Raw genomic sequence first — 19,829 nt, 5'->3', positions numbered from 1 at the left:
ATGCTTAATTTTTCTGTAGAAAAAGTAAGCATGGAAAAAAATTCTGCAACTTTTTCTATTTGGACATTTTCCCATGGAAAATCTTCCACTTCACTTCTCTGATAAAAAGAGGGGTTAGATGAAAAGTGTCAAAAGAACACTGAAGGACATGTTGTTCTGCTCTCAATGTCTCAAACTGCAGAGAAGTCAACCGCATTCTTTGTATCAGACTTGGCTGCTGAAGTTGTTGAAACACTTAAGGGGAATGCGTATATTTGACAATGCCTAACAGATATGACACAAGATGGAGCATTACAACTACTTGACAAATTAAAAAGTTAATAGGCTATGGAGCCCTGATGCTGGCCTCCACAGCTTAACTGCAGGAGTTATGCAGCTCTTATAGAAATCACAGGTGAATCTTTTAGATTAAACACAATAATTAAAATCAACCCCTCTACCAGAGGCTTTGAAGGTAGCCAACGTAATGCTTGTTTGTACAAGGAGAATATTAGTGAAAAATTAACTGAAAATATCATCTCAATGGCCTCTAGGAGTGAAAAAGGCTAATTCAATGTTAGGACAGAGACTGAGACATATCTTAAATATGTATTTTATAAGAAAAGGTTATTACAGAACTGGGAAAGGGACTGAAAAGGATAACTAAAATCATCAAGGCATTGGAGAACATTCCATAGAAGCAGTCTAAAGATGCTGACACTAAAAACTTTTAGAAAACAGAGAGATCACCAGAGTTTTAAAATACAACTAGTAAAAGGGGCTGGGAATTTGCAAGCATTCCTCCTGCACCACAAAATGACCATGCACCCACTCTCTCCCTTCACTCATGCTAGTTGATAACCAGAAGAGCTGCTTTGTTTCAAGCATAATAGTGCTGCTTCCAAGAACACATAAACAAACAAAAAAGACATTCCAGGAGACTGAATGAGATAGATAAACAAAGATATGCAGTGCAGAAATTTTCATGTTTTTCGATTTCTTAAATGTGTTTCATGGAAATCTGACAAAGACAGATATCCAGTGAACTGAAACAATATCGCTTGCTTGTTTGTTCATAATTCTGTGAAAGTCCACACTTTGTCTGTACAAGTACTTGAGAAAGCTATTTCCCATGCTTTTCTAATGGGGAAGTTTTCCTGCATTTTTCAGGAAATTAATGGATTTTTCTGGAGTTTTTTATTTTTCTGGTAGTGTGAGCTGCATCTGGAACTTACCTGCCAAACAACATGTTTCTATCTTCCATGGTTTGGTCTGGGAATTTCATGACAGTGAGTGAATAAGGCCCAAGCAGCTTTTTTGATAGAGAGATGTAGGGTGTTGAGAGAGAAATAGTATATTCTTTCAGAATCCATGCATAAACTTAAACACTATGAAGGTCTGACTGTCACAAAACCCCTCTCCCTGCAATTCCTGGGTAATGTTTTGTTCAAGGAAGCACTTTACATCATGGCTCTCAGGATTACACCATCCTCAATGGCTGCTGCTTGTGGGGCCAGGGAAACTGAGCACAAATATATTTAAAATTCAACATTAGAGAGGTACTATGGGGAGAAAACATGAGGTTGCTATTCTTGTTGTCAACCACTAGGGATGTTCACAAGATCGGCAGCTGCTTCAGATTGGAAACAAACTCAATTCGAGCAGAGTCAGCCTGGCCCGGCCCCGTGCACCGAACTGGACCTGGTTAGAGTTCAAACCGAGCTGGTTCGAAAGGGCTCAGAGGTCTACTAGTAAAGGGGAATCTGGTGAGGATTCCCCCTTACCAGTAAAGAGCAAAGCGGGGGTGGGGGGGCTTCCCTAAATGTAAAGCAGGTGGTAGGGGAGTAAGGAAGTACCTTACAAGTGCTGCAGCCGGTGGCGGTGGAGGGGGGTGGCAGCTACCCACCACCACCGGCCTTCCCCATGTAGCCCGGGCCAGTTCGGGCCTCTATGCAGGTGTGGAGGTCACAAAAATGGACAGTGCAGCACTTGTAAGGTACTTTCTTACTCCTCTTCTGACCACTCTACCTTTATGGAAGCCCCCCTGCCCCCACCTTTACTGGTAAAGGGGAATCCTCACCAGTGGAGTTCCGAGCCGGCTCGGTTCAAACTTGGACCAGTCAAGGTTCTTCAAGTTCGAATCTGACTTGAAGCGAGCTGGCTCGCACACCCCTAGCAACCACACATTTCTCATAGCATGTCATTTGTGCCTCAGGGTCATCCAATGAAACTGCAAGTAGATTTAGGACAAAAGTATATCCTTCTCAACATGTAACTTATAGAATTCACCACCATAAACTGTGCTGGAAGTGACCATTAGCTTAAATGACTTGAAGGATAAAAATTCGCAGTCCAATTACAGCAAACACGCCTCCTCCTCCTCCTATTTAAAATATTTATATCCCGTCCTTCCAGTGCACACTAATACTCAGGGCAGCTCACCAAATAAATAAATAAATACATACATACATACATACATACATACCAAGTTTAAAAGTAGCAAGTTAAAATGCACCATCTATGAGCTACAGATAAAACATTTAAAAGCCTCTCTAAAAAGTCTGGGTTTTAGTTTAAACAAATAAACAAACCCTGAAGGATGGAGCATGGCAAAGCTCTTCCAGAAGGACACTCTGAACTCAAGGGGCCACAACCAAAAAGGCCATGTCTACTCCCCACTAATCGGATCTCTGTTAGGGGCAGGGTCATGAGCAATCTATATGTTCAAAGGCTGTATGATCGAGTATCAGATGCGGGGGACAGTCAGCAGAAGTCAGCCAGCAGCTTCATGACCACCTTAAGAGTTTCTTAACGCATCTGGCTGATCATTTTGATAAACAGACTTGCTGAAATAGGGAGACATTGGTCTGTTCTCACAAGCCAATTTTTGACTTTACAAATGAAACTATTACTTCTGACTGTAAAGATAAGAATGTTTTTCTCTTCTCTTAGCGGCAACCTTTTAAATATTGGGAAACACCTGCCACCACAAGCATTATCTTTTTCTCCACTCAGACAGATACATGTTTTACTTATGCACATTCCTTATGCACATGTTTTACTTATGCACATTCCAAAACCTTCAAAATCAAAATGGCTCAGACTGTCACAGCCCCTGCTCACAGCAGTAACTGAGTCAGACACTGAGGAGGCAGGACCAGCACCAGCCCTGAATGTTGACGCAAGCACAGAACTCAAGAGCAGCACAGTTCTTCTGGAGTCCTCAGATATAGCTTCCTCAGAGTCTGAGCCCCCTTAGGCAGAACCCTCAAAACCAGAGTTCACTACAGAGCTAGCCTCCCCCACAACATAATTCCCCACAGTATCTGCATGCCAGCACCAGCAACAAGCTCAGAAGGAGCACCAAACTCCAGAAGGCTGCCCATATAAAACTCCCACTCCCCAGAAAGAGAGGCAGAGCCTAGGAAGGGGAGTCTGGTTTCAAAACTGCTTAAGTGTTGGTTCTGACTGGTGTCAAGCCAACTCAATCCTAGACCTCTCCAAGGTCCTACAGACTGGCCTCTGCCTCACCTCATGGGCAACCAGCACAGGACAATAATAATCTAAACTGATGGCATACTCTGCATTGTCAAGAAGAAAACTAAAGCACTTCGGTAGCCATGAGACACTGAGTATCATGTTCACTGTCAATCATAATGGAAGCAAATTTGTTTTTAAAAAATCTAGACAGGAGAGGTGGGCTTGTCTGAAATTATATGCTTTACCTGCATTAACATAGCTTTCTAAATATTCAAAAAAAAAGAGCTCAATGTAAGCTAGTCTGCACCTCCAGAGCTTATGAAATTCCCTAAATCCATAGTACAACAATAAATCCTCCAGCCCAACTGATCACCATAGTCGTGACAAAAGAAGAAACTATGAAAGCATAAAGAAACTGAAAAATTCAAACACACAGGTTTATTCAAAATATTTAAGAAGCTATAGATAAATTATCAAAATACCATTAGAGTAAAAGAATGGAAGTTTTACAAAGAAGTAGGTGTCCATGTTCATAGCGAAACTACACATAATGTGCTGTCAAAAGGTTATTACATTATTCAATTCTATCACTGCAAGAAAAAAGAGTAAGTTAGCCCCCCCGCCTCATATTCAGAGTCACATGGGTTGGTTCCACCTAAGAAGTGCCATTGAAGTAGGTTAGAATGATATCTTCCACTAATGTTTCCCGGAGCCATGTGATCCAATAAGATATTAATTTATACTAAGATGTAATTAACTAAGTGCTACCTGCACATTTCTAGTTATCACACAAACAATTTTATTTTATTTATTTTATTCATATACTGTGAGTCCAAAGGTTCTAGGCGATCCACAAAAATAAACACAAAAAACAAAACTGTTAAAAACAGAATTAAAAAATTTAACGTATTCAGAGATTACTAAAAGCATGACTAAAAAAATTTCTTAATGGCTCTTTTGAAGGCTGGCAAAGATGTTAAATCATGAATGTCTATAGGAAGCGCATTCCACAGCCCAGGAGCAACTACAGGGAAGGCCTGTTCCCCAGTCACTGCCAGATGAGCTGGTGACATACGGAGATGGACCTCTCTTGATTATCTCAATGTGAGGTGGGGATCAAGCAGAAGGTGATGCTCTCCTAGGTAAACTGGTCCTAATCCATTTAGGGCTTTAAAGGTAATCACCAGCACTTTGTATTTCGCCCGGAAACCAAGTGGTAGCCCATGCAATTGCTTAAAACAGGCATAATATGATATCTCCGAGACACCCTGGAGACCAATCTAGTCGCTGCATTTTGAACCAACTGAAGTTTCCGAACTACATACAAAGGCAGCCCCACATAAAATTTACCAGTGCCTCCTTCCACACAGTATGAGATGATGCCTTTCAGCACCTCCCTGTATCACTGCTGCCCAATATAGGTGACTACAAATATATTTACTAGGTACAGTCTGGGAAGCACAGCGGCTGGGATTTGAACTAACAGCCTCTTGGCACTCTAGGCAAGCTGCTTCCCCACTGTGCCACAAAACACCCCCTTAAATTTAACAGCTCAGATATAAATATGAATCACTATATTTATAGCTCTGTCCAGGAAAACATATAAATACTCAGTCTTAAAGTTGTGTATTCAAGTCAGTGCAACTCCTCACATGGCTAAAATTTAAAACATGTGCTGTAATACTTGGCAGGATAAGGGCCAAAATCATTTTTGTAAAAGCACGAAAACAGTCATTTGCTGAGCTTTGCAAAACAAGCTACATTTTAGTACAGTAGGTACATCACTATATCTATGCTGTTTGCATGTTATCAAAACTGAGATCATTAAAGGTCAAATGAGACTGATGTAGGCCTAAAATCTAAGCTACTAATCGATAGCTAAATTCATTTTAGTTTACATCAGCTTTTCATTCTCCAATGAAATATTTTATACCAATCCCTGGTCAGATAACAGATTTCATTTCCAGGCAGAATTCCTTTTAATACTAGGTAAAATAGGAAGAAAATAAGAGAGATATAGGAATGTTAAGAAGCAAACACTTACAGGCAGATGTGTGTGCCACCTTATACTGACACAGAAATGTGTGTGGCAGGCCTGATTAGATTAATACTACTTAAACCTAACAGAAATTATTACTTGGTAGTAGTACTACTTCAGACTTTAACTTATAACCCATTATGCCAAACGTTTAGGATCACTGTACTACCTTCAATGGCTTTAAAAAGGAATTAGACAAATTCTGAGGACAAGTCTAGTAACGGCTACTAGTCCTGATGGATTTATGCTACCCTAAGGACCAGAATAGCAATAGCACTTACATTTATATACCGCTCTATAGCCGGAGCTCTCTTAGCAGTTTACAATGATTTTTAGCATATTGCCCCCAACATTCTGGGTACTCAGAAGCAGTATGCTTCTAAATATCAGTTGCAGGGGAGCAATGGCACAAGAAACAAAATGTCTCCTTCTCCTGCTTGCAGCAGGAGGCATCTAGTCAGCTATTGTAGGAAACAGAATGCTGGACTAGACAAGCCTTGGCTTGATCCAGCAGGGCTTTTCTTGTGTTCTTTATTATTGGCTAGTCATGGAAAAACAATGCTGACAACATGTGTTGCTTTGATCTAGACTGGGCTGACTCTACTACAACCGAATTTGGAACTGGATGTTTAGCCAAATGTGAGTCTTCTTGTTGTACTCTGTACATGCTTTCAAGTTTTTTTCTGAAGTTGGGGAAAATGTAGCTGGCCTTTCCCAAGCCGACTTGATGATCTGAGTGATGGTTGGGACTACTGGGATAGACACTATCCCTGTATTCTGCGTTTGGATCATTCTGAAAATCGGATCTTCCAGTGAAGAAGTTTGGTTTGAAATATCTAAGTCAAGAGAAGAGGCCATGCGTATGAGTTGTTCTGTGTAACCTTTAAACTCCTCCAAAAGGTTATCCTCTGTGTGTTCAGGAACATTCTCCACCCATTCATTACCCACCACCTCCTCCGTGGGGGTGACTGGAGGTTCCAGTGGCTGTATTAGTGGTTCATTCAACGGATCGGGTTCAGCCAGTGGTGCCACAGGTACTGGCAGTTCAACTACTGGGGCTTGTGGAGATGGGCTTGCTGGTTGACTAGGCGCCTATGGCTGGGTAGGCACCTGAGGGCTGGGGGGTGTTGGGTTCCATGGCTTTTTTTTGCCCACTTGAGTCCCCAGTCTGGGCTGGATGGCGATTCATACCTAGAGCGAGAGCATGTTCTACATTTGCCCTTCCTTCGTTTGTATTGGGGAAGGCCTTTTGGGTATAGACAATCCACAAAATGAGGTTTCATAGCATATTGCCCATAGCGCGATCTGTAGCATGATCCATGCAAATACATTTGATCTCCTCCCCAGTCTTCATAATAGCCAAGAGTAGTATACGGGTTGCGTCTATCCAAGACATGTTGGCCATCATAGTCACAGGAACATGAAAAGCTGCCATATACTGAGTCAGACCATTGGTCCATCTAGCTCAGTATTATCTACACAGACTGACAGCGGCTTCTCCAAGGTTGCAGGCAGGAATCTCTCTCAGCCAAGATGATGCCAAGGAGGGAACTTGAACTTTCTGGTGCTCTTCCCAGAGCGGCTCCATCCCCTGAGGGGAATATCTTGCAGTGCTCACATATCTAGTCTCCCATTCATATGCAACCAGGGTGGACCCTCCCAGCCCCTTAGAATGCTGTGGCCACATAGGGGGCAGTAATGTCTTTGTACACTCAAGCGTCAGATGGGGATCCTTCCGTGGATTTATCAGACAAAAATATGTGAGTCTGGGGAATGCAGTGTGAAATAGCCTCCATGACCCTCCGAGGAAGTGTTCGTATCTGGCACCAGTTCTAGGCTAGAAAGTGAATCCCTCAAACCAGAATAGCACGACCGCAATGGTGATAAACGTGTCAGACTGCGCTCTGGAGACACACGGGCTACATGTTTTATTTTCACCTTATGCTTCTTTGGCCCCTGCTCCTTTTCAGCTGTCTCTGCCGCCACCTCTTGCACCTTACATTTCTTTCTAGGAGTTTCTTTGCCTGTGTGTGAGCCCCAGTCGATCCTGAAGCTTGTGGTATTGGGTGCGCTGCTGCTAGAGAGCCCATTGAGCCTGCCGGTCCCAGCTGCAGCTGATTAGCTGTTGGGGTTCTCAACGCTCCAGCCACCCTGGAAGCTCGCTGCTTCGGGGGTTGGATTGTCCCATTTGCTGCACTCTGCAAACTCTGCAGAAGGGCACCTGGTCCCAAGGTTGACCCAAAGCTCTGAGGAGCTGGCCTCGGGCCCAATGGGGAAGCCACTCCTGATAGCAACCCAGAATGTGGAGCTCGTTTGGGCTGGTGCCAAGCCCAACGGGGCCCAGTGGGCAGCTGCTGAGCGAGCGTGTGAGCGGACAGCAATTCTGGCAGCAAAACAGGCATAGTGGACTGGCCGTTGTGGATGCATTTCCACACTCACCGTTAAATCCTTCCTAGCAGCAGAGGTAACTGAGGCTTTTAGGGGGTTGCTACCGGCCACAGAGGTACTCACTTGAAGGGCCTTTACTCAGAGGAGGGCCTGCAAGCAGGAGGGCCTGCTTTGTAAAGCCCTGGCAGATAGGGCACAAGTCCACACCATGTGTTTCCCCAAGGCATGGGAGAAACTTAGAATGCCTGTCTGAAGTGAAAATAGGAGCAGTGCAGTCTATACACGTTTAAAAAGCCGCTTTCACTGCTGTGGCCATGAAGAAAGGAGAAAAAGGGCCTGCTGGCTTAAAAGGCCCGAAGGGGCAGGTTTAGAAAATCAAAATGCAAAATGAGTAGGAAGAAGTACTAAAATAATTAAGCAAAGAGGAGAAAACAGATAAAGAACAATTAAAGTAATACGGCCTGTTTATTCGTCAGGTAAAAGCCGAGGAACAGTTCCAAGATCCTGCTCTGGCAGCAGTCAATGAAAAACTGAGGAGGAACAGGGTATGTTCCTATAGAGGGAGCTGTTTTTCCCACTCATTTCCCATTTTATGGTAAAGCTTTGGAATGTTCTGGATTCTGGTATCTGCACAATCTCATAAGTCAAGTGTGATGCACAGAGACCACAAAGAAGAACTACAATTCCCAGATGTCCCCACATGCCTTTCCAGCACCCCCTGCACATCTTTCCTGGATTCTAGGCTTGACATAAATGTATTTATTTATTATTACATTTATATACTGTTTGATATGTGCATCTTGAGGTGGTGTACACAATTTAACATACAATATCAAACATAGTAAAAACAATTAAAGCAATTTTCACAGAATAAAAGGTTAAAACAATCTCAAGATTAAAACATTTTAAAATTAATTTAAGTTAAAAGCTTGAGAAAACAGGTGTCTTGAAAACAAAGCAAACAGAGAAGCACTTATTTTGACAGGGAGCATATTCCAGAGTCCTGGGGGAGCTACAGAGAAGGCCCAGTCCTGAGTCACCATCAACCATAACCTGACCCTTCTAGATGATATTAATAGGCGACAGGGTTCATGACAGAGAAGGCGCTCTCTTAAGTACCCTTGAAATAAATGAAATGTCTATTGCAAGCCCTAATTCATCACTGCCCTAATTCAGCGATTGATTGATTGATTAAGTGCCGTCAAGTCGGTGTCGACTCTTAGCTACCACATAGACAGATTCTTTCCAGAATGATCTGTTTTCAACTTGGCCTTTAAGGTCTCTCAGTGGTGCATTCATTGCTGTCATAATCAAGTCCACCCACCTTGCTGCTGGTTGTCTTCTTCTCTTTCCTTCAACTTTCCCCAGCATTATAGACTTCTCAAGGGAGCTGGATCTTCACATAATGTGTCCGAAGTATGATAGTTTGAGCCTGATCATTTGTGCCTCAAGTGAAAATTCTGGATTGATTTGTTCTATGATCCATTTGTTTGTTTTCCTGGCAATAACATACACAAACACTGGAAAATGTCCTATACATATAAGATTGCAGTATGGGGTTAAAAAACCCATATACCCAGAATACAAACAGTGAAACCAATCCATCAGCAACCTTCACAACCTCCTAAGGAGGAAAAGGATTTAGTTGACTTATGTTAATTGCTGGCTCAATGTTACATGCTGCTTATATGAGTTAGGAACTGCCTCCCTCCATTAGCAAAGAACAGAGCAGAAAACCTGAGCACCAGCCTTAAGTTCTGATGCAAAATACATTCTGCTTATTTCCTATCTCTGCTTTTAAGCATTAATTAAATTACTTCCTTGATCAACATCAGTGGCCTAAATTGCTTGTGCCTTACATAATGCATTCACTAACAATGCAAACCTTTACACAGCCATAACTCTACACAACAGCCTCAACTTAAACTGGTTTTTTAGTCTATTGCATCAGTTGATAGCACTTAAGAATGACACAGAAGCTTGTTTCCTTCTTGTCACTGAAACAAGAGCTAATGCCACCGTTTCACAAATCAAACACACTGTAGTACTGAATAAGGTACCTTAAATACTAGATTTAAATTAAGTAGTTTTTAAACGAGCAGTAGCATTTAACAAATAATGCAAAAAGGGTAAGAAAAAAAGTTTCACGATGCTATGACAGCAGGAAACCTTATTAAACAAGTTTATTTGTTTTGATTTGAACCAAGTCACACTTTAATCCTAAAAATATTAAGTGAATGTATGCTTAGGAAAACATGTTGACAGTTTTACCACCACTAAAGTGGTGGAAACAGTGGTGCATCTAAAGGCTTCATGAACTGATAAATCCAATCGTTACTACACAACCTTCTATGCCATATCATCAGCTGACTTTAAACACTGTGGCAGTACTAGACTGGGAGGACTGGCACCACTTTACCAGGACAGTCAACTTTGCTAAATGTACACTGTATCTAGAGCTCTAAAGTGGTCCACAGATCAAAGAAGGGGGGATCGTAGTTCTGTAGCAAAGCACATGCTTTGCATGCAAAAGGCCCCATATCCAAACCCTCGCATGACAGGGCTGAGAAATACCTGTCAAACTCTGGAAGACTGCTGCCAGTGCCAATCAGTATAGACAAAACCAAGCTAGATGGGACTATTGGCAGCTTCCTGTGTAAGGGATGGGGCATGGAAAGGATAGAATGCGATCACACTTAAAACTATATATATGGTACTACCTTAGAGGCATTTAGTCATTTCAAAGCCAGCTTTATCACCACTAAGTTATGCACCTAGTAAGTTACTAGCACATGATTTTAACTAAACACAGCATGGTCAGACAGATGTGCTCCACATGCCTGTCACAGCATGCTACTATAGATACATAGACACATCCTGCTCTATGTCCCACAGCAGCTATGTGTATCTTCAAGACTAAGGCATAAAAATATGTTTAAAAGAACACTTGCATAGGACATTCAATTGAAATAAACAGGATTTCCATCTAAGTAAGAGATTCGTGTCAAACAGCAAATCAGCTAAAATCAAAGTATGTCAGCTTTACTTGATTGTGGCTGCAATCTATATCAATAGATCACCCAAGCATTCCACCCCACCCCCAGGTTTCTTACCCCTCTGAGACACACAACTGTGCTTTAACAAAGTAATAAATTACTTTGGAGGCGGGGGGGAGGGTCTTGTCCAACATTGCTTTTAATTCATCTTAAGTACAGCATAAGGTGATGGATGATCTCCACCTCGAGATCAGAAAGATAATGAGGATACATCTCCACTTCACTCACTTTGCAAGTACTCTGAGTGCCTCCAAAGCACAGCAAAACTGTTGATATAATTCCCTATCTTATTTCCTGACTTGCAAGAAGAACAGTGACTCATCCCATTTAGTAAGGAACAGGGACAAATGCTCAATCGTTGGACCCCTAAGCATTTTATTTAGCCAGCTACCCATCTCAGTTGAATATTTGTGTCATTCAGCAAAAAAACAAAAACAAAAAAACAAACCTTAAAAAAACCCCACCACAATGTAACCCAAGAAATTTTTCTCAAGAAGAGAATTTTACTGAAGTGGCATTTATTTAATCCAAGTGTTCTTAGGACAGCAGATGTACACTGATGCTAGTTACATGAAAGTAAATGATACTAAAGGAAGTGGAATTTGCTGCCAATTAGTACAATTCTGCTGAAATTAAGCACTTTTAAATCATACTGATTTCAACTGGAGAGTTAAACATATGCTCTCCCACTGAAATCAACTGGAGTTGAGTGCTTAAAATTTGGCTAGATCATGTTCAATTTGTTCAGCGTCAAGATGTCAATCTAACTGAAGTCTATTGAACTCTTAGTTTGATCCTCAAGCTGGCCAAGAAGTGCACAATATAGGACACCATTTTCCCAATCTACTCAGAAAGCTCAACATTTGTAATTTGTCAAGTTTTAAGAGGGCCATCTCTTAAAACATTTAAATATTTAAAAATTGAGATTTATTTTACTTTTTATCGCTACTGCAAAGATCCAAGGTGGTAATTATTACATTTTGCGGGTGGGGGGCACATCCCTGCTTAAATAAATGCAAGCTACAGAAACAAGTTAAACAAACTTTAGGGATGGGAGGTGGCTCAAAGGACTGCCTATTATTTGATTGCAGTCAAATTTTGCCAAATATTCAATGCATAGGTGGCAGACATTGCATCATAATGTCACCTGACGACACATATTTTTGCTTCCCAGCCCTACCAAAGCGTGGGTACACACACACACACTCATCTAGAAGCAAACCACTCACCCCCCACATTATAACTACATTTAAAATCTGACTTTTTTCTTTATAATTTATGTTTTCTCATTTCTTAAATCTGAATTTATTTTCTTTTGAGAACATATAATTGTTTAGGCAATATCAAATGAACATATAGCGAATCAGTAAATAACCCAGTATTACCTACAGGCAGCAGCCCTCCAAGATCTTGAGATGAGGGCTTTCCCAGACCCAAGCATTTTAAAGGGAGGTGTCATGGCCTGAACCTGAGACTCATGTGTAACTCATTCACCTTACTACTGAACTATGACCCTCCTCAATTTAGAATTTAGTTTTGTAACATTTAACCATCAATTTTGTGATTAGGTGAGGGTCTGGAAACTAAGCCCTACAAGAAACAGTTGTTGGGTATGTTAAGAGAGGGCTAAGGGGAGATATGATAGTTGTCTTCACATATCTGAAGGGCTATCAGACAGGAGGAGAACTTGCTCTCTGTTGCCTTGAGGGCAACGCAAGAACCAATGGGTCAAAATTACAAGCAAGCAGATTTAGGCTAGACACTAGGATGAATAAGCTCAGCCCTCAAGTCTCAAAAGGCTATAACATGAGTCAAATTTTGACACTGCTGTCTCCTCACAGTAATTCAGCCCTAGAATTAATCTAGCCCTGCCTTGCCCCCTATTCAAGGGAAGATGGAAGGGAGAAATCAAGTTTCAACTGTTCTGACTACTGAGAACACTGGAGTGACCAACCCTGTGCCCCTGCCTATTTCTAATACACATTTACTTGCAGATTGATGTGTCCCACAGCAAGGACAACAGGAAATCTATACATGTGACCCATAAAGGAGTCATTTCCCCAGTGTTATTTGTTTAACCTGCCATCACATAAATTGTGGTATTCCAACTTTTATAGTGACCTAGCTTACAGGGCTGTTGGCAGCAGATCTGAAATCAGATACTCATCTGCAGAAAGTTTGATCTAGGCAATTAGCAATCTGGGCCTACTGCTCGAGAGAAAGCATGATACGCAGGTACTCGCAGGTGGATGGACTAGTAAAATTAAAAGGTTGGTTGAGAGGACAACACACAAAGTAAATACTAAGAGCCATTGCAGACTAGTAATCATAGATCTAGATCTTAGACTTAGGATATCTTGAACAGACTCTCTACGCAGTGTTCATGAAAGCCACCCTCTCTCAACTTCCCCAACTATAAAATGAGACATCCTACACCTTACAATCATATTAGTTTGCTTAGTTACACTCCTTATACATAAAATATACAGTAATTTTCACTTAGTATCCTAATCCTACTACTACGAATATTTATATACCGCTCTCCAACAAAATTCTCCAAGTAGTTTACATAGAAAAATAAATAATACATAAGAAGATGGCTCCCTGTCCCCAAAGGGCTCACAATCTAAAAAGAAACATAAAGTAGACACCAGCAACAGCCACTGGAGGGATGCTGTACTGGGGTTGGATAGGGTCAGTTGCTCTCCCCCTCCTAAATATAAGAGAATCACCACTTTGAAAAGATGTCTCTTTGCTCAGTTTGCAAGGGTAGTTATATTCTAAACATATAATTTAGGATCATGGGCATGGGGGTGGGGGCAGTTCCCCCCACCCCAGAGTGAGCCAGTTCCCACTGAGTTCAATGGGGCATACTCCCAAAGAGGTGGTAATTGGATTGCTGGCTTTGCCCACCCCACCCAGAAAAAGTCCTGCAGGTGCCCTTGTTTGGGAGAGACATTATTGAAACTGCTTGCCAGAAAATTGCTTCATAATAGTATGCGGAAAAGTACATAAGTTTTAAAAGTGAAAAAAATCAAACCTACTGCATGGGATTCAGCAGCAAAGGAAATAAATCTGGCCCCAGTAAGCGGGAAGTAGTATGATTTACATTCCGTCTTTTTTCATGCCAGAGCTCGAGGCGGTCTCCCATCCAAGCACTGGCTAGATTCAGATATGCTTAGCTTTAACAAAGCTTCTGCCTCATGTGCCTCCAGACCCTTAGATTGTTAAGGTATTTTACTATGTTTAGCATTAGTCTCTAGCTGTCATTTGTATGTATAAATATTCCACCCCTGAGAGAAAGCAGAACCCAGAGCAAGATTACCTGGCTACACCACATCCTCATACATTTCCCATTTTTTCCAGGTCATGCTTCCAAGTGCTCATTTCTTCTGCTATTTACAGCTTTATAAAGGGAAAGGGAAAGAAAACAATTCTATCCTGACAGCAATACTGCTTTCTTCAGGACTCTGGATAGTCAAGGTCCAAGAGGATCAGAATTTTAATTTCACTCTTGAAGTCTGACAACGCCTAAGCAGCATAGGCACTGCAGCACTCTGTCTGCAGACTCAGGAAAAAATGTGCTGGGTCACATTTGGGTTGCTCCCCTCATATTGAAGAAGCCCTTTGTAGTTTAAATTTGATAAATTGAGAACTCTCATCACAAAAGTCACTATGGAAATCTAGGATATGATGTACAGTACAAGCTGGATACCTGCTTTTACAAAACATCATAAACTTGGTTTGCACAGTGATTTCCTAAAACATGAGGTGCAATTCAGGTTTTTAAAAATCCTATTAATAACCCTAAAACTATAAGTTGTACAATAATTCACGGAAATAACTCTGCAACTAAACAGCATGCACACATACAACTGCCCACCACAAAAACCTGAGCCTTTCTGAAGTAATATTTCCACCCTTCCTTTTATCCTTTAAATAGATGCCAAATCTGTGTTTTGAAAACCCATCCTGTTGTGCAGAATTACGTAAAGTTCTGTGCTTGAAACTATCAGTACCAGAAATGTGAATATTCTGTAACCACACAGCACACTACATACTAGGTCCAGCACTCAGGCAACATCATTTCCTTTTTCCCCTTTTTGAACAAATGTCTATCACTTATGGGACTGAAGTATGTGGGCAATGGCTGATGGAATTTGGGGGTTAGAGGGCTTAGCAGGATTTCTATGAGCAGGGGCTCGACTTCTGTACCATTTATAACTTTTTGCCTCTCCTCAAGACTAGATAAGCAGAACATACACAAGTATGTGAGCCAACTAGCACCACACATACATAAGGTCATTTGCACAATGAGTGTGATGATTTTCTTTGATCCACCCTTCTCTCCGATGCCTCCAAGAATGTGTCCCTGAAGGTCTTCCCCAGTGTTCCCTCTAAAGCGTGCTTGCACACTCAGTGTTTTATCATTTGACTTTGATCCCCCAATGTTGTACTACGTTGTCCATCATCCCCAGCCACAAAATCAAAGGCCATTGTGACTGGGGATGATAAGAGTTGTAGTCCATCATCAGGTTGTCAAGTTTGAGAACACCTGACCTCAGGTAGTTCCAAAAATGGAAATAAACTGAATTACCTCCTGGAAGAACACCTGCTGTCATGGATGTCATTTGGAAATGACCAGTGCTGGTTTTGCATGATGTTAGTTTGGCAATGGCGCCAGTGAAATTACCAAGTAAATGTTTGTGAAAGCCAGCAGCCCCAGTGTGAAATTCTGCCTCCTTTCTCTCTTCTCCCACTTACTGGACCCATTTTGCTTTCTAAAATCTGGCTTTAATAAATGCACATGTGCTGCAATAAGACTTTCAGACATCTCTTCAAAAACCAGGTCAAGGTTCTCTAGCTGGTAGTCCAGAACCATGGTACAGAGCAGTGTTCCCTTTAAGGCGTGTGCATGTGTGTGCGCTCACACATTTTTAAATACCCACTCAGTTAATTTTAGATCCCGCTCAGGTTGAATCAGGAAGGCCCCATTCTGAATGCATGTGTGCACACAGATTGCCTTGATACTGCCACTCAGAACAAAACTCATTCCACACACAGATGAAAAAAAATGAGAGAGAGAACACTGGTCTCCCCACCCCCCAACCCAAAAACCCTTCAGGGACATGTTTTTGGGAAGCAGGGCAGCAGAGAAAAAGTGGGGATTGGAGAGTCTACCCTTCCCCCGACCCTGCATGTGCAAAACATTCTTATGTATATTCAACACTAGTATGTCCCCAGTCCAACACAGCTTGAGCTGCAAAATGTGTACAGGTTGCAGAATTCATATCTTTCTGGTGCAGAACCTGGATTATTACAGAGCTGACACTGCCCTGATTTTATTACATATGGTAACATGTAGCATACATTGCTGTAGAACTGCTGCTCTCTACGAGTACTAAAATACCTGAATCTAGTATTTTTTTAAAAGAGTACTACCTGTTATAGTTCAATGCTCATGGTACAGTCCACTCCTAAAAGCAAAGGCTTACACCCACTTAATCTGAAACATGACAAAAGGCAGCATATTTAGATAACCTTTTCTGTTTTGGTTCAAGACTATTGTCCTTTCTCATACCTTTTTTCTAAGATAGACAGCATTCGTTCTGTCTGTCTGTGTGTGTGAGAATAAAGGCAATAATTAAGGCAGACTGCTTTAAAAATATTCATTTAAGAAGTATATACCTAGTGAAATGGATTAGGCAGTAGGGTGGGGTGCTATAAAAATAGACTCATTTATTAATGGCTCTCTGTGAATGATAGGAGAATGCTTTGCTGGAGGAGTAGAATGTGTGCTTATAACCATTATTAATAAATCTTGGCAGACAAGGAACCCTTTCGCCCACCACTACCAACCCTCCAGGGAAAAACATACATCACACAACGTCACCACCAGATTGGGTTGACATGAACAATGCACACAAGAAACTCAGGGGGCCAAACCCATCCTTTGGCCTTTTACATAAAAACTTGAGGAAATATTTTCCTGAGCAATTGTGATTGCAGTGCTAAATACACTTACCTGTCAATAGGTTTTAATGGAACCAAAAGGCCTTTTATTTCAATGTTTTAAAGAATGACCTGCAAGAGTTATAACCCTCTATATACCAGACGGCTCACCACAGGTACATGTGTTTTTTAAAATACGTTTTTAGACCTATAAAACTGTTGTAATGAAATCATTCCATATTCTTTCTCCTTCTAACCTGCCTTGATTTCTCTACCCTTTCTCCATTACTTCCCTTGTGTATTTCTAGACTTGTAAGTCAGGAAACTATCGACAGATTTTTTTGGAAATCATCATGTAAATGCATTTAACAGCAACAACAATAATAATAATTAATGTCACATTGGGGCAGTCTTTTGGAAAAGAAAACGGGGATTATTTCACTTATTAACAGCGTTGGAGTGACAGTAGGAATGGTCTGCTACTATCACCTCCTCTAAAGGCCTCCCCTTCACGTTCTCCCCGAGATATGTGCGAGGAGAAACTCACTACCGGTTCCTGCGCGCATGCTTTTGCACCGTGACAGCCCCCCTCCCTCTTCTGTTTTCCCTGTGGCGGTTTTCGGACTGTAAGCTCCTCGGGGCATAGACCCGTGGGTTTGGGGGCTCGGTACGTCCAGGAACCTGCAAGTCGGCCTTTTAAGTATTATGTAAGGCAAGGCAAGGCGGGGGCGCAAGGAGAAGAGAGGGCCACTAAGCAGCACGGGCACATCCAGTCCTCAGAGCGCGGCTCCAACAACCACTCCCCCCCACCCGTTCAGGACGCCAGCTGGAGACTTAGGATCCCCTCCCTCGCTGGGGGGTCACAAAAGCTCCTCGCCGCCCACCCCCCACACGCGGGGCCGAGGGACGCCTTGCCTTGCCTTTCCCTCCGCCCCGCTTGTTGACAGGGCCCGAGATGCAGGCGGCAGCGGCGGCCTCCCCTCTCCCGCGGCCCACCCCGCGCTCCAGGCAGGCGCCTCCTCCCGCCTCCGCGGCGGCCTCTCCGCCCCACGCCAACCACTTACCCCGCTGCTGCTGCCCCGGCGGCCAGGAAGGGAGAAAGAGGGCTGCGGCGGCTGCAGCTGCGCGTTCCCAAGCGCGGCGCGGACGCCTGGGCCAGACCGGGCCGGGCCGAGCCGGCGAGGACGGCCTCGCCTCAGTTCATTCACGCGGGGAAGGGAGGCGACGACAGCCGCCGCCGCGGCTGCTGCTGCTGCTGTTCCTCCTGGCTGGTCCTGGAGGGGAACCGAGCGCTCATCGCTTCAGCCGGCCTCCCCAGCGCTGGCCCGCTCTCCCCTCACGCTCCGGCTCCTGCTCACAGCAGCGCCACAGAGAGCGAGCGGCCCACTCCCCCTTTTCCTTCCCCCCTCCCCTTTCCTTCCCTCCGCGCCGCTCAATTCCCTCGGGCGGGCGAGCGAGCAAGCAAGTAAAGCAGGGGCCGCGCACGCGCAAGAAGCACCACCCTACGACCGGCCCTCTCACGCGCACGAGGCGGGAAGGGAGAAGACGCGGCGTGGGTGGAGACCGTTCGAGCAGGCTCGAGCTCGCTCACTTACTTACTTCACACACACCCCGCGCGCGCGCGCGCGGGGCCGCCAGCCATATATTACGGTGGGGGCGCGCGCGCTCCCTTCGTAGTCGCACCGCGCGCGCTAACCCACGCACGTCGTCGAGCTCCGACTTTGGCAGGCCTTTCCTAACCAATGAGCGCGAGCGCGCCCCCGCCCTCGCCTGTTTGCCTCCCGCCCGGCGCCCCACCTCCTCCTCTTTCCCTCCGCCCTCCTCCTTCCCTCGCTCGCGCAGACGCGCACGCGTTCCCTTTTCCGTGCGGCAGCAGCTGCGGCAACGCTTGGTTGGCTTCCTCCCCCACCCCCGCGTCCCTCTCCTCCCCCTCCTTCCATCATTGCCGAGTCTCCAGACCAGACAGAGCCCGGATGTTAGAGGGAGGAGAGAAGCGTTTGCCGCCGTGCCTGGGTTTGGTTATTACATCATCCGCCCTGGTTCTCCAACTGGGCATGCGCGGTTTTTCCAGGGCTGGCGGGGGAAAGAGAGAGGGATTCATTGAATCAGGGAGGCGGAGGCATAGGGCGCCGAGGAGATCTTCCTCCTTTTGTGCCTGCCGACCTCATGCTTAAGATGCTTTTGGTCCTATACAAAGGGTTGGGGTGGGGGAATCGTCCGTCTAGCTCAGTACAATATCTGCCCAGACCGACAGCGGCTTCTCCAGTGTTGCAGGCAGGAATCTCTCTCAGCCCTATTTTGGAGATGCTGCCAGCCAGGGGGGGAACTTGGAACCTTCTGCATGCAAGCGTGCAGATGTTCTTCCCAGAGCAGCCCCATCCCCTGAGGGGAAGATCTTACCGTGCTCCCACAATGTAGTCTCCCATTAAAATGCATCCAGGGCGGAGTCTGCTTAGCAAAGAGGATCATTCATGCTCGCTAGCTCAAGACCAGCTCTTCCTCGCAGGCTATAAGCAAAGAAGCTTGAGCACAAAAAACATGGATAAAAGACCGTGTGTGGCTACTTCAAAGATCATGTTCCTTCTAGTTTTCTGGTTTTTCCCTCCATATTTTTCCTCTTCTTTTCCCTCTCTTTGCTTTCTACATACCAGCCTCCCCTTTTGTACCCTTGGTTTTTTTTATAAATTTTTTTTTCCTTTTCAAACCCAGTTGCATGGGAACCCAGTTGTATTTTTTGTTTGTTTTCTTTATGGTTTGTTCATTTGTTAAATAAGCTAACCAGAAAATTAGAGTGGTTTTAAAAAAATGCCTTGTGTTAACATTCTTCATTGCACGGCCTGTGAACCAGAGGCTGCCCTAATATAATTCTTAAGTCTAGTGCCCTGATTAATTAAGGGGACAAGGGAGGCACCCTTTAATTAAGGTGAGTAGCAAAA

At 43.7% G+C, this 19,829-nt stretch overlaps 1 protein-coding gene across 2 annotated transcripts in view; it reads right to left on the bottom strand.

Annotated features, from left to right (window-relative positions):
• The window catches only part of PPM1A (protein phosphatase, Mg2+/Mn2+ dependent 1A), a 54,532-nt gene extending 35,910 nt beyond the window's left edge, over positions 1-18,622 (bottom strand). The window contains exon 1 of one of the 2 annotated variants that reach the window (XM_053263256.1): positions 18,493-18,622. The gene's annotated coding sequence lies outside the window, so the exon portion shown is untranslated. The other variant, XM_053263246.1, reaches the window with a different exon arrangement.
• Positions 18,623-19,829: the final 1,207 nt, after the last annotated feature.

This window comes from Hemicordylus capensis, chromosome 1 (assembly GCF_027244095.1).
Source record: "Hemicordylus capensis ecotype Gifberg chromosome 1, rHemCap1.1.pri, whole genome shotgun sequence".
NCBI lineage: Eukaryota > Metazoa > Chordata > Lepidosauria > Squamata > Cordylidae > Hemicordylus > Hemicordylus capensis.
The sequence above is the reverse complement of the archived record's forward strand: the minus strand, read 5'-3'. Positions and strand labels throughout refer to the sequence as shown.